A 15,200-nucleotide genomic window follows, 5' to 3' on the forward strand; every position below is an offset into this window, starting at 1 on the left:
ACCGTACCATGCCACTCTTACTTCTGTGCTGCTGCTGACAGCTGTGCTGCCTTCAGACCTATGGCTCCTGGCCAACAGTCACTGCTCTCCAGCTGCCCAGCTCTGAAGGCAGCACCATTGCCGGCAGAAGCGTGGGTAGCAGTACCGTGATCCCCCCATAGAAACTCCTTTATGAGTCAGGACCTCATAAAACACAACACCATGAAATTTCAGATTTAAATAGCTGACATCATGAAATTTAAGCTTTTTAAATCCTATAACCGTGAAATTAACCAAAATGGACAGTAAATTTGGTAGGAACCTAATCACAGTGATTCACAAGCTAATTATATGAGTCAAGAGTGCAACACTGTTGCAAAAAAAGCAAATATCATTCTGGCACGTATTAGCAGAAGTGTTGTAAAGCAAGACAAGAAGTAATTCTTCTGCTCTGTTCCACCCTGATAAGGCCTCAGCTGGAGTAACGTGTCCAGTTCAGGGAGCTACATTTTGGGAAAGATGTGAACAAACTGGAGAAATTCCAGAGGAGAGCAACAAAAATGATTCAAGTTCTAGGAAACATGACCTATGAGGAAATACTGAAAAAAAAAATGGGTTTGTTTAATCTGGAGAAGAGAAGATGGGGGGGGGAGGAATGGGGACATGATAACAGTTTTCAAGTCCATAAAAGGTTGTTACAAGGAGGAGGGAGAAAAAAAAAACTGTTCTCCTTAACCTTTGAGGTTAGGACAAGAAGCAGCAGCAAGGGAGGTTTAGGTTGGACATTTGAAAAAATATCCTGTTAGGGTAGTTAAGCACTGGAATAAATTGCCTAGACAGGTTGCGGAATCTCCACCATCGAAGATTTTTAAGACCAGGTTAGATAAACACCTGTCAGCAATGGTCTAGATAATACTTAGTCCTGCCATGAGTGCAGGGGACTGCACTAGAAGACCTTGGGAGGTCTGTTCCAGTCCTATGATTCTATAAAGATTTGAAATTACCATAAGAACTCCATTAAACTTTTCATTTTACTTTAAAGTACTTTATGGCAAGAGTATAATAATGCAAACATGATGAAATAGTGTTTTAGTTTTCAGAACTCCAGTCAAGAGAGCTACGTAAAATAAAATGTATCCAAATTACAAGTGATGAATGCTAAATTAAAAGTTGTGAGCAGAATTTATGAGATGATAACTGTTGTTGAATTAAATGCATGTATCTAAGCCAATTTCTAATATTTTGATACCTTTTATACTGATTTTTTTTATTTTTGCTTAGATCTGTAAACATTGTTCCTACCAACCATCAATATGCAATCAGTTACTTCTACTGGTGAAATACATAAAACTTTTCACATGAATCTTTTTAATTTTTTAGGACATTTTTCTTTTCTGTTTTTTCGGTGGATCTATTTTCGGCGGAACTCACTTTTTTTTTTTTTGGCACAAGCCATTGTGCTGAATCTCACTTTTATCAAACAATAATAGGACTATTATGAAAAACAATTACTTTTCTGGTTGAACAAAATTGTTTATATCTATTAAGATACTTTTCAGTTACCGAAAGTTGAAGTAACATAGTCTGGAGTCAATTTCAAATGCTTTCTGCCTAAACAGAGGCTTAATTTAAAAAACTAGAAAGTCATAACTTCCCTTTGTGACATTTTAAATTTATTTTTTAAAAAGGGCAGAGATAAAAAAAAAAAAGTTGGAATACTAGTTAATTTTTCAAGGTTTTTTAATGCTAATTACTGAAAAGTCATTTAAATGTTACCTTGTCAGCTAAGTATGCCCAGGCACCCTACAATAAAAGTCAGCTATAAAAGTAGCTCGGCAGCAGGCTGAATTAAAGAAATCTTAAATCTGATATTACGGACAGAGGAGACAGTTTGTAATTACTCACATTTTCCTCTCTTAATATGTTAAAACTAACATCCTTAATACATTAAGAATAACAACATGGATACCATTTAGCAATGCATTTAGCACTTGTTATTGTCTAAATATTATTTTAGTAATATTGTGACTCTCTTTTGTAACTCAAATCAGGATACATCTGTACAAGCATCTTCAATACAGACTCATGGCCATTATTTTTCCTCGTTCCACAAACAACAACCACTGAGGAAACTGGGTACAACAGCATATCCTGGACAGAATGGCAACTATAATAACTCGGCTTCACGGCTGAGGGGTGAAAACATTATCTGAGTTGTATCTGCCAAATGAAAAGAGTTAATGTGTTTATCCACAAGTTTTCCCCATATAATTGGAATATTTATTCCAATGGTGGCTCTGTGGACGTTGTTGCCTGTAACATGCACAACTCCACTGACACCTGTAGGAAATGCTCCAGCAAATACAGCCAACAGAGTATGGCATAAGAACCAAGGCCACCTTTGAACCTAGAGACACCGTTCACACACAGAACAAGGAGATGAATGAATACTGAAAAGCTAACTGTGCACAGAGCATTTATTTTATTTTGTTATTGCATATTAAGAGATAGAATATATTTTCCTTAATAGGGGTTAAACATAATGTTAACCTTCTGCACTCTTATTAAAAATGTAACAGCCATCTACGGTTTGCATCACTACACAATATTGTATTAGTCTGTTGAAGCCCACTGATTCTGCAATGTCTAAGTAAAATGCCATTCAGTTACAAAGTGGTGCAACAGACTCAGTGTGGACTTCCTTGCTTTTGTCAGTTTGTCCTATGTTATTTTCACATACATTTTTCATTTCACATAATGAGACTTGCAATAGGATTTCTATGGAATGGTAACGCTGACAGTTCACTTTCACCATCATGGTTTGCTATCTTTTGCCTTAAGCTAACCCCCAAACCCATTCAGCTGCATTCAACACCTCCTCCTAGTTATGTTCTCTTTTATTCAGCTTATTTAACTATGCAAATGGATGAGAAACATCAGAAACCTAACAAAAAATTTAATTTTTATATTTATTTTTCCAGCATAGGAAGAATCAATCCAACATTTTTGGAAAGAATAATTTACAGGTCAAAGAGACTTGATATGAGAAAGTAAATTTACATCTAAGTTATGTATGACTAACGTACTATAACCAATCATGACATTGTTTGATGGTTACACAGAACTCTGTGGCGTATTTTACACCGTGGCTTGTTTGTACATTGCAATTATGCAGAAAGGTCTTGCCTCACTGCTCATCCCAAAAGAAAGTAAGAATTATAAACACTATGTATTAAAGCAAGCTCAAATATTAGTTAATGGGTCTCCTGTGAAAGGAAGACACTAAATGAATATCACACAGTGTAGACAAGAATGAAGTATTCCAGGCTATCTGGCCACCTACATGCTATTAATGAATATATAATAGGGCCAAAAAAGACTCAGCTGCAATTTCCAAAAGCTGAAGTCTGCCTTCAGTTAAAAATACTATTGTGATTCATTCAATTTACATTAAAAAGGATCAGTAATACCTTCTACATGAAAGTCAGCAACCATTTTGAGATTCTATTAGTATATGTCAGGGAGAAAGACAATAAGTTCTGAAAGGAGGCAAGACATGCCATACTAAAGAGTGTTTAATACAATTAAAATGTAGACCCATACGCTTTGTCCATTTACTTACTGTGTTAGCCTTAGGCTCCAAGCCTCTTGTAATAACATCTCTTTTTAACAACATACAAGTGGTAATTATAAAAAAGATTTAACAAAGCTGGAGAAAAAAAAACAAAAGTAGATCAATATGAAAGAGGCTACACAGTAAAACAAAGTCTAAAGGAACAGGGCTATGCAAGATGCTTCTCAGCGTAAAGAAATCCAAGAACAGTTCCTTAAAAGATCCTGCACCTGTTATGTTATCGATTACGTGAGAAGTTATTGAAGCTCTTATCCCTTTAATGAGAATAAGGGAATTCTGAAAGCTTTGAGAGAGTAGAGCTAAAGCCAGCAAGCTGTACAGTCAAGGAGTATTTCTTCTTTAAGGAAAAAAAATATTTATATGCAATAGTATGACTTTCTCCACTCCAAATTAACTTTCAAGTTCAGAGCAACAGATTTAACCCACTAGATTCTAGTAAAAAGAGTATATGAATATGTGAGTCTACTTAACATATCTTTACACAGCACAAATTCGTCCAGTAACTAGAAAATCACTAAACAAAACAGGTCACGCAATAATCCCTCTTCCCACCTTTCAAAATTTACGCACATGCATGCAAACACGCACATAAATGAGTTCAGGATGCAAAGTGGACAAGAATAGCTCCTAAAATTAGGCCCCAAAGGGCAAAAACAAAAAGTGATCTCTCATCTCTAATACAGAACGATCTTAAAACTAAGAAATTATAGTGAGATTGTATACAAAGAATAATAACCTTGCCAATAATTAGACAAATAGAAAAGAAAACATCAACAACCATACAGAAATGGAGTAAGAGATGAGATGCAAGAGGGACATTTTAATGCTGTCAAGAAACTCACCCCTCATTACAATAGCATCAGGTTAACAGATGGCGAAGTGTTAACAAAACAAGAGGTTGTCAAGAACTGCTAGAAGGAACACAGGAGGCTTTACAAGACACCAACAGATGTTCCTGGCTCTGTCAAAAACACCACACTCACCTACGCATCAAAAAAGGAATTTTACCTTTACAGAAAAGGCGTGGGGGGGGAGGAGACTAGATATGGAATATAAAATAGCCCAAATGGGCTTGACAGTACCATGAGTTGGTATCCATTTCCCAATTCGTCAGGTTTCAGTGCCAGGAGAAAAAAAAAAGTCTCTTGCATACAAGTATGCAGCTTCACTCTGTTGCTTTTGATGGATTTCAAAAGTAAGATGGATTTTTGAGAAGCCATTAACCAAGCAGAATTCAAAAAGGAATTGAACTGAAGGTCAAATGTTCAACCTGATAGGTTTGATTGAAAAAGGCAAAGTAATCGAATCTGCAATTTTAGCCAAGTCTTCTTGATTACTGGAGTGGTTGAGCCCACTCATATGCAAGAGGAGATGATACAAGACGTAGGACTCCCTAAATACAATTCTATAAACAATTTCTGGGCTTTGTTAGCCTGTAGTGCTCAGCGAATTAGAAATAATGCATTAAGGACTATTTCACACCTCAGACTACAATTCTGTCTGGCCCTGACAGTGACCAAACACTATAATGTGATTGTTCAGCTGGTGCAAGACAAATTGGCAGTCTCAATACTGTTCCTACTAGACTCTTCACATCACAAGAGTATCATCATCATCATCATCATCATAAATGGCACTCTTGGACTAAATATATATGAAGCCTGAACTACCCTCTTACTGCTAGAGTTGGTGCCTCCACTACATGTAGAAGTACATTGGCAGGGTAGCCTTCAGAAGCTTGCACTGTTGTTGCCCAAACTGTGCCACTTTGAGAATAAAGGATTTTACTGTACTGAGTTGGCAATCGTGCAACTATACAAGTACTACACTGAAAATCTCTCTTTTAATTTCTCAGTTCCAGGATATTTATGAAAGCCAGGATCTCAGGACTGCATGTAGTTAACAATGTTCAGTTAATGCACATTAGAGAACTGTAGAAGACAGAACATTAAAAATTATAATAATAGTTGAACAAGATTGGCAAACAGGCACAATTTTGAGAAAAAGTGCCATCTCAACAGTGCTACGAGCATGGTATTAAGAGACTGTTGACTTGTTTGAGCTCTGTATTTGATGGATTTTTAAAAATAGCTATATATTGAAGATATTTTCTGGATTTTAATTTAGAAAAAAATTCCACCACAAAACCAAACCCACTGTTTTGGCATGTCCTCTCCAGAGTGCATTGCAGCAGTTTCAAGTATTGTCAGAACACACATCTGTTATCTTCAGTTGTGCTAGTATACAAAGAAATAGCATTCTGTACTTTTGTAGTGATTTTCAGAGGTTTTCAAAGAGCTCTAAAAGGAGTGGGTCTCATTTCCCCATCATACAATAAGAAAACAAAGGCACAAAGAAGTTAAAATAACTTGCCCAAGGCCACACAGTGAGTCATTGAGCAGAGAATAAGAACAGAATTTAGACCAACCCAAAGCGTTATCTACTGGCCCACGCGCTCTCTCTGACAAACAGATGAGGTTTGAGAATTTCTGATGTATAAGCAACGGGGTCGGGGAAAGGGGAGTTCAGAACAGAAGTTCAAAACTCTAAAATTACAAGAGCAAACGTGGGGACACCATGGAATGTAGCGTCCTAAAAGAATTCTATTGCACTATTACACACATTGGATCTCATCTGCTTTTCCATTCTCGGTTTGCCTCTGTTTGTTCTTCACCCCCACAACCAACCTATCAGGCAGATTTTTTCCTGTTCATTCACATTGCAATGTCTTCTCTCACCTTGCAGTGTTCACTTTGTAAAAGTTACGGCTGTCACAGCTTGGGGCAACTGTACCTGCACTTCCCTTCAGCGGCCTAGAAAAGGCTCCAGCTCTCCAGCTGTTACCTCCTTTGGGTGGACACACAAGACATTTGATTCTTACCAGGGTATGTCCAGGATGCACAGTTCCCTGCCTTCACTGTATATTTCCCAGCAAAAACAATCTGCAGAAATAGGCCTGCTTGCTTTCTCTTCAGAGACTGATAGTAGAGTGATTGCTGAAGGTAAGTTACTATACAGACTTTCTACTCAAGCCTACTTTATTCTTAATGTAAAAATCATTATTAAGAAACCACATTAAAAAAAACTAACAATAAAATAGCCTACATGCATACTAATAAGCTTACCAGATATCACCCCACTCTAGGGGTTTCTTTGTGGATTACAAATTCATCAAAGTTTCCAGTTACAACAAGCGCACAGTCTTATGAGGCCTCAATAGGCCAACTCCATGGACCAAGGGTGCTGTCTGTTTGCTGGATCAGGAAGAAAGCCCCGAGTTAGTTTAAAACCCAGGCTTCTATCCAAAAGGCTTTTTTGGTCTCTTGGTCTCTGGAGGTGGTGCAGAATCTTTCTGGAGCACTCATGTAAAATCCCCTCTGGGCATTTGTTTGACCGCAACTGACCTTCCAGATAACAGCTTTTGAATCTTTGAACAAAAACAGATGGCATGCCTGCTCAAAAGAAAACTAGGACTTGGTGATACTGCTGAGATGTGATTAGCAGCTTACTGCACTGTACTATATATTTCTTGTAGTATTTATGAAGTTAACATATAAAATAAATGCTTGGTGGGTTTACGAACATTCTCTTGGCACCAGAGGCCTGTATAATACAAACCCATGCAAGAAATTCAGCTTTTTGTTGTGGAGGATTAAATCACAGCACGATATTAAAAAAAAACCTCCAGTGCAAACCCCATTAAGTAGATTTAGTTACTTTGGGGTTAAATTCATTCTCCTCCACATCTGAATCTGAAGAAGAGAGCTTTAACATTTACTAAAATTGCATATTCAGGTATTTCCACATGCTCTTAGAACTTGTAAATTCAGTGTATATCTGGCAAGTCTTGCTCATGCAAGCAGTCTCACCAAAGTTAGTGATGGAAAAATAATGATAAAAGTTGTAGTTACCAACCTTTTTCAATTGGAAATATATAACAAAGCTGTTTAAACAATTAGTAGGGAAGGAAAGCCCTGTACAAATAACTATTGATTACAAAAACTGATAAAGAGATACTTGGAAAATGTGAGCCTGTAATGTGGACTGGCAGACCTGTACACAGCTGGCATATTAAGAAAGACAGCCAATGAAGTTCCTGTACCACTGACAATTTTTGAGAAGTCAGAGAATTAGGAAGGTACTTGCAGATGAGAGAAATGCAATTATCATCAAATGTGGCAAGAGCAAACCTGACAATTATCATAATCTAAGTCAAGTGAACTACTGGAATAAAGGTATGGAAGGCAGATGTAGACACTACTACACTTAGGGAGAAGAATAGAATAATGAGGAATAAGCAGCATGAGGATTTACACAGAACAAATCTTTCCAGACAAATGTGATTGCTTTTCTGGACAGTCCCAAACACAATCCATTTTAGGGAGAAACTTAGAAACTTAATGCTGAAAGAGACCCAGGGATGAGCCAGCAATTTAGTTTGGAATGCAATACCAAAATACACACAGAGAGTACTACATTACAGAGGCGGCCACAGTCTGCATAAAGCATTGATATGACCATACCTGAAAAACAGTTTGAAAAACCTATTCAAAGAAGAGGAGCATGGTCACCTTTAAAGCTACTGAACACCTATCTGTTGAAAGAGCTAGGGGAGGCAGCTTAGTTTGCACAGTGCCTGCTTACTGTAAGCTTTGCCTTGCTGAAGCCAGAACCTAAGACTGCACTGGAAATAACGGAGTTAAACAGTGATTGAAATGAGTACTACCATGGCATAAGATGATAAACGTGCACCACCAATTTTCCAGGGAGGTTGCTCATTTACCATACTGTATGTCATTTAACGGGAGAAGCACAGTCAACAATCTCCACCTTAGAAAGAAACATCATTTGAGAAAGCGATACCACAGCTCTATATTATAATTACAATCCCCACACACAAACCCACAGTAAGAGTGAGGCAGCACAGTCTTGACAGGACTTGGAGATCTGAATCCTAATCTCCAATCTTCCACTTACCCACTGTTTGGCATTCAGCGGTCACCTGAACTGCCATTTTCAGAAATGGCCGTACGTGCTTAGCATTTCTGAAAAAATCAGCCACAAGCTGTCTCAAGTTCAGCACCCAAAACCATAGGCTGATTTTGGCTTTAACCCATTAGGCAGTGGTGAAAGTGATGTGCTCATTACGGTCTTGGATTAACATTTGTACCATGCTATGAAGATAAAACTTATACATAAAAGTGTTCATTCACAAATAATATTTGTGCTGTAAGGTAGCTACCAGTCAAGCATAGCTTCTCCATGAAGATGTTACTTAAAATGGAATGCAGAGTTAGATTAATGCCTCCATCGCTAAGCAACCCAATGATGTTTCAGTTTCTAAAAACATATGAAACTGTGTATAAATATTTGCTCAGTTCCCATTTAATATACATTTCTTCAATTAAAATAAAGCATGAAAGAGTTAAAGTATTTTTATTTTCACTAAAAACTGTTCTTTATATGGCAAGGCAATTAAGTTATTTTGGCATGTGCTGCACACAAAGCAGCTGTTGTACAGTATGTTTCACTTTACAAAATATCTTTAATCAGTGCAGTGACTAGTTCTGTCATTTATAATTAAGGCAAGGAAAATGGCAGGTGCAGCATTAATTAGTAAAATTGAAGTCTCTGCAAGATATGCAGTCATACTAACTTAATCCTCTCCAAGTATAAAAACAAAACATGCTAATGGCTTTGCATCACATAATCTTGGAAACACACTAGCGTTTTTTAAATAATGTATTTCCATTTTTGTAACCCATATATTTTTCTTGACTTTATGAAATATCTTGCTAGGAAAATAAGAGGAGGAACAGATACTTCTCAAAAGCAAGACATTTCTCTAAAACATACTAGAAGAATTTCTCTGCCATCCAAACACTAAGAAGGAGGTTGAATCAAAAGTATTACATAAAATGTCTCTCCTTGGTTCATGCCCAGAACAGATCATTCAGCCAAGGAAGAGCCCATCTAAACACTAGGGAAACTGCTCAGTTCCCATATTATTAAGAGCCTAATTGCCATATAAAAAGTACTATCACTTTAAGATTTGCAGTGGACCCATAAATCTTATAGGCACCCTCAAAAGAACAAGATTATCCTGTAGCTGTCATCTTGGAATTATTCCTCATGAAAAATGTTTCGTGCCCACTTTTGCAGTCATGAGATATTTGAACACATCAAAAATTGAAGTATTTCTTCAGTTCATATAACCACAAAATCATAAATATAGGGCTGGAAGGGACCTGGGGAAATCATCAAGTCCAGCCCCTATGCTGATGCATGATCACGTAAACCTAGACAGTCTCTGACAGGTGTTTATCAAACCTGTACTTTAAACAAAACAAACCCTTCAGTGACAGTGATTCCACAACCTCCTTTGGAAGGCAGAGCTTAACTACACTTATAGTTAGAAAGCTTTTCCTAATATCTAACGCAAATCTCCCTCACTGCAGATTAACTCTTTCGCTTCTTGTCCTGCCTTCAGTAGACATGCAGAACAAATTGATCATGGTCCTCTTTATAACAAACCTTTAACATATTTGAAGCTCTAATTACCTTTCATGTTAAGCTAAACTATTCTCACTTGGATAACTTTACCTCCACCATCCAATTGATACTTCAGCACTGTGTTCGGTCTCCTCAAGTTTTCAAGCTCATTAAACTGAACTCTACTAGTTCCCGCCTCCCGCCTTCATTACATACTAGTTGCTGTATTTTAACTCCGTCTCATATGGGGTTAAGTCTCCATTAGAGCTTTGTATAATCATTTCAATTGTTAATTGATATTGTATTAGCAGTCAGAAAGCTCACTGGCTTAAAGATAAGCAAAACAGTCAATGAAAAAAACCTGCAGCTAGTGAGGTCAAGATTGCAATAGTCATGATCATATTTGTAATCCAACACTAGGTCCATCTGTAAGCAAATTCTCTCTGTGACACTCTGTCTTAGGCCAAAATAAGATCATAAAGTAAAAAAGTTCAGTAGACCCATTTTTGAAAGATGCACAAGAAAAAGGTTAACTTCCCCACTGGCCAATCTGCAGAATTTACTTAACAGCTCTCCATAAATGTAATTGTGTGTGTTTCCTTAGATGTGCAGCAAAAAGGAAATTTAATTGCCTCAAAAATGAGATAGAACTGCAGAAAATCAACAGTTAAGCAGGATCTTACAAACAACTGATAACAACCCTTCAACATTTATACAGAGAACTCTTAAGACTCACTAATGCTATCTGTTTGTATCAAGACAGAAATGCATAGAGAAAACTTCCCACATCTACCTTATATAAAAATAAAAAACAATGCAACAAATAAATTAAAAGCCCTTTGCATTATGAACTGGGAGACTAGATGCTACAGACACATCTAAGACTGCAGAATACTGTACAACAAGGATAAAAGCAATTTGCATTGCTCTGATGTTAAATAACAGTTTCCTTAGTGAGCTGATAGTACCTTTTGCATCTGTGTGCAAGAGAACTTCCAGGGCTAACCATGTTAGGTAAATAAAAATGGGATGGAAGGCAAACTAATTTGCTGTTTTTCTTTCAATACTAATTTTGACTTAAAATTGAATCTTCAGGGGAGGAACTAAACCTCAGCACAGTGCGGTACCTCCTGCCAACTAGCTTAGGAAGCAGGATGTCTGACTCACAAATGAGTCATTCATCCATCTTTCTGACAAGTAGTAAAGGTACATGACAGTGGCTGACAAAACAAAACAGGAATCAAACAAAGGGATTCAGTAAAGATAGGGAGAGGAGCCTGGAAAACAGAAGATTCCAGTGATGATAAAATTATTCTAATATACATTGCAAGGAGAGAATTACAAAACTCGGTTTTACCAAAATCTTTGATGTAAGAAACCTATCATTCACTAAACAAATTGATGATGAATGCTTCACAACATTAGACTGAGAAGGCTATAATATGCACACTACAAAGAAATAACACTTGATGGGGAAATACAACATGGATAAATTTAGAAGGCTTTTCTTTCAGATCAGACATTCATGATCAGTGTGGGCAGCAAACAGTATATCTCAACTAGCATAAAAGAACCAAAGAGGAGGTAGCAAAGCTTTATCTACAAATAGGCCAATAGCCTACACTGGGAACAGAGTTTATGGTGTACACGTGGAAGTTAAGTAGCATCTACACTTTGCCAGACAGGTGCACCTTTTCTGCCAGAACATTTCCAATAGTAATATTCCACTCTAAAGTGATCATAAACAATTTCAGTTCCAAGGTAGCTTTAAGACAATAATAGTCACATAATCTCTCTCAGAAAACAGCAGACATGCCCTGCCATATGGTATATCTAACAGTTCAGTGCATGGGATTGGCTACAACCGTATTCCTCAAAAATAGCATTAAAATAAAGGTAATAGCTTCAGTTAGAAATAATCCAATATGAGATCACAACAAAATTAGAAACATTCAGATTCTGAAATGTTGTAAGGGCCAAAAACTTTATAACTTACTAGACAAAGGATAAATATAATTAAGATTCTGAAAAAGTAAATGAATATGAAAAAGGACCACTTTCTCAAGGGCTAAGGTATTGAGCAATGTTTACTATAAAAGTGATCTGAAACAAAAGGAACTGGAAAGAGAATTGCTTATGTCCTACAAGAAAGAGCTACAAACTTAATCTTCTAACTGTTCGGTGCTTAAGACATTGGTCTGGGACACAGAAGACTGAGGTTCAGCTCCACTAGAGACCTCCTTTTCTGACTTTGACCCTGCAAAAAACTTACTTATAGGCTTAAAGTCATGGACACGTCTAACTACATGGACTACCACAGGACCAAACACGCAAGTAAAATTAAGCATATTCTCTTTCTGTGCCTTAGTAAAATGAGTTTAAATATTTCCCTACCTCACAAGGATGTTGTGAGAATATCATTAAATGTTTGAGCTGATCAGATGTATGGTGATAGTCTCCAGACCAGAACCTCAAAGCATTGAAAACGGAAGTTTTTTAAATACAGCACTATAGACACCTATGAGCCATCTACTACAGATGAACACCTATTTGCAACTAAGCATTGTGAAAAATGTGGGAAGTAGCTGCATTAACATCATGCATACTATATACAGATTTCTATACATCTGTGGGTTTGATAGATTAGGTTGCTAGTTAAGGGTTAAAAAATCAAACCTTTTGGGTTGCAGAAACCAAAAGAATGACTGCAGATAACCTTATTTGATTGGTGCCCAAATGGACAATACTTTGAATCTACTATTGCGAGACCATAGCCTATCCCCTCTGAAGAAATATATAAACCGTTTTGTCCAGGCATAGGGTCCCAAGTCAGGTCTTTGGAACAGATAAAGTCAGCCTGTGAGTTGAGGAGAGACACTCACTCAACTGGGGAAGTCATATTCTCAAGGTGGCAGGAGTTGCAGGGGGCATCCTGTCTTCCCTAACCCCAACACTGGGGGGAGCCTGGACTAAAGAGAACCTACCTAAATTGGCAAGGAAAGGTTGTGTTTAGGTAAGAAATACACATATAGAGTTTAATTGTTGTAACCCTGCTTCTCTCTGCTTAAGTTTCTATAAACCAATAAATCATATTTGTTTTTGAAGACGCTGTCCTGAATCACTGCTAAAGTTTACCTTGGGAGCTTGTGACCCAAACCCAGCTGGGCCAGCTGAGGTAGATACAGTGATAAATGAAGCTGTAGCCTTGTGACGCAGTCTAAAGTCAGGTGGATTGGGGGTTGCACTCAATAGTGCAGGTGTAGGCCTGTCACTTGGAAGAAGTGCCCATAGTGGGGGGAGAGGGGGATCACAAGTACAGCTCATCCCTGAACCATAACAATCACATTTTGGGAAACTAAGATTCAGAAGACTGAAGAGGGAAAACTGATTAAGAAGTAAACAAAAGACAAGAGCTCTTGATTCTTTAATATGCAAAAATCCTTGTTAAGTAAGAATCAAAGTGCCTAGATGATTTTGTGAGCAGATGAAGCATCAGTTTAGGATTTGATCCAATGAGAAGGGCTTGTTTGCAAATCTGGACATTAGCAATTTCAGCATCCACACACTTCAAGCACTCTGTTCATAAGCCTACAGGTTTTATAACACCCAAGTCACTTTAGCAAAGTTTGCAAAAGGTTTACCAAAAAAGTACTGAATAGTAATATGCCAGAGCACAAGCTTTCTGGCTGGATGTGATTTATTCAATAACGCAGAGTTAATGGAAGGTCTTGAGGGCGTAAGTTGAAAATTAGGTTTAAAAGAAGGAAAAGGAGGCTCTTAAAAAAGAAGTCTCCTGCCTCAGCAAGATTCAAAAAGTAATTGGATATTTATACAAATATCCAGAATTGTCGTAATTGATTACAACAGTTTTGGAAGGGATAACAAACCTGATGTTTCAGGTCTTAAAACAAGCTCATATTATTAGATATTGGGATAAGACCTAATCTGAAGGGTAGATTAACCCACACCTGTTCAGTGAGGGGTTCTTACACTTTTCTTTGAGGCATCTGGCACCAGCCATCGTCAGAGACAGAATACTGGATTAGATGGATCTCGGGTCTGACAAATCCTATGTTCCCAATGGCGAGACAGCTTCAGGAGAATGGAGAAAAACCATTGCAAGGGTGCAGATTCATTCATCAATCTCCTGCTTCACAACTGATGGGAATTGTTACCAGAATTTACCCATCAAAAAGCGCATATATGCATACATTAAGCAGCATGAATGTACACACAAACTACCGAGTTAGTTCTATAATTTCGTAAAATGCCTTGCTATTGATATATTTTGTTATAATTTTCTTAAATGTCAGAGTATGGGGGAAGGGAAGAGGAGGGCTGCACCATAACCCTTAAAAATAAAGAACGTGTTCCCTAACAGAGTTTTGGAAGAATCATTTTAAACCAACTTGAAAACTACAACATCACCAACTATCAATTTAAAACACAATCCTGAATTTCTTAAGTTAATGGGAGATACAGATGTTCAATAAATTCAAGATGAGGCCTTTAATAAGACACAAATTTAATCTGCCCTAATAATACTTGAGGGTCCAAGTTTCAATGCTGTACCAGGCAGAAAGTGCTCAGTGCTTCACAGGATCCGCTTACTTGAGTACTTTATTTATACAGGCAGTATCATGATATTTTCATTTGGTTTTATTTTGTTCTTACATTAATTGATTGAAGTGCAAGCAGGTCAAGTGATTTACCAAAGGTCACATGGCATGTCAGTGGCTCAACCAGGATTATCTGAGATTGGAACAATAAGAGTTTAAACTGATGTACAATCAATATAAAATCCTAAGTGATCTTTTGACTAAATATATGATTAGAATGTACATAAAATGAGCTGCATTCAGCTTAGTTCAGTTCTTGTCAAATCTAGTGAACGCTTCATAGACTATCCCATAACAAAAATGTCAGTTGCTAGCAGTCTCTAGCAGGGAATCCAAGAACTGAGTGGGGTAACGAAGACTGAACTTTCTCCTTACCATTAGAAGTGGCCCTCCCAAGTCAGGGTTGAGATAAATTGGCAGAGCAGCCTAAGAAAGCTTGCTGTACAGTTTTCCTTGTTCTGTGTTTAAATAGAAGA

The 15,200-nt window shown here is 37.4% G+C and overlaps 1 protein-coding gene across 2 annotated transcripts in view; it reads right to left on the bottom strand.

Moving 5' to 3' along the window:
* Window positions 1-15,200, bottom strand: part of PEPD (peptidase D) — a 243,908-nt gene that overhangs the window by 217,123 nt on the left and 11,585 nt on the right. The window lies entirely within an intron of this gene.

Source organism: Chelonoidis abingdonii, chromosome 19 (assembly GCF_003597395.2).
Source record: "Chelonoidis abingdonii isolate Lonesome George chromosome 19, CheloAbing_2.0, whole genome shotgun sequence".
Classification (NCBI taxonomy): domain Eukaryota; kingdom Metazoa; phylum Chordata; order Testudines; family Testudinidae; genus Chelonoidis; species Chelonoidis abingdonii.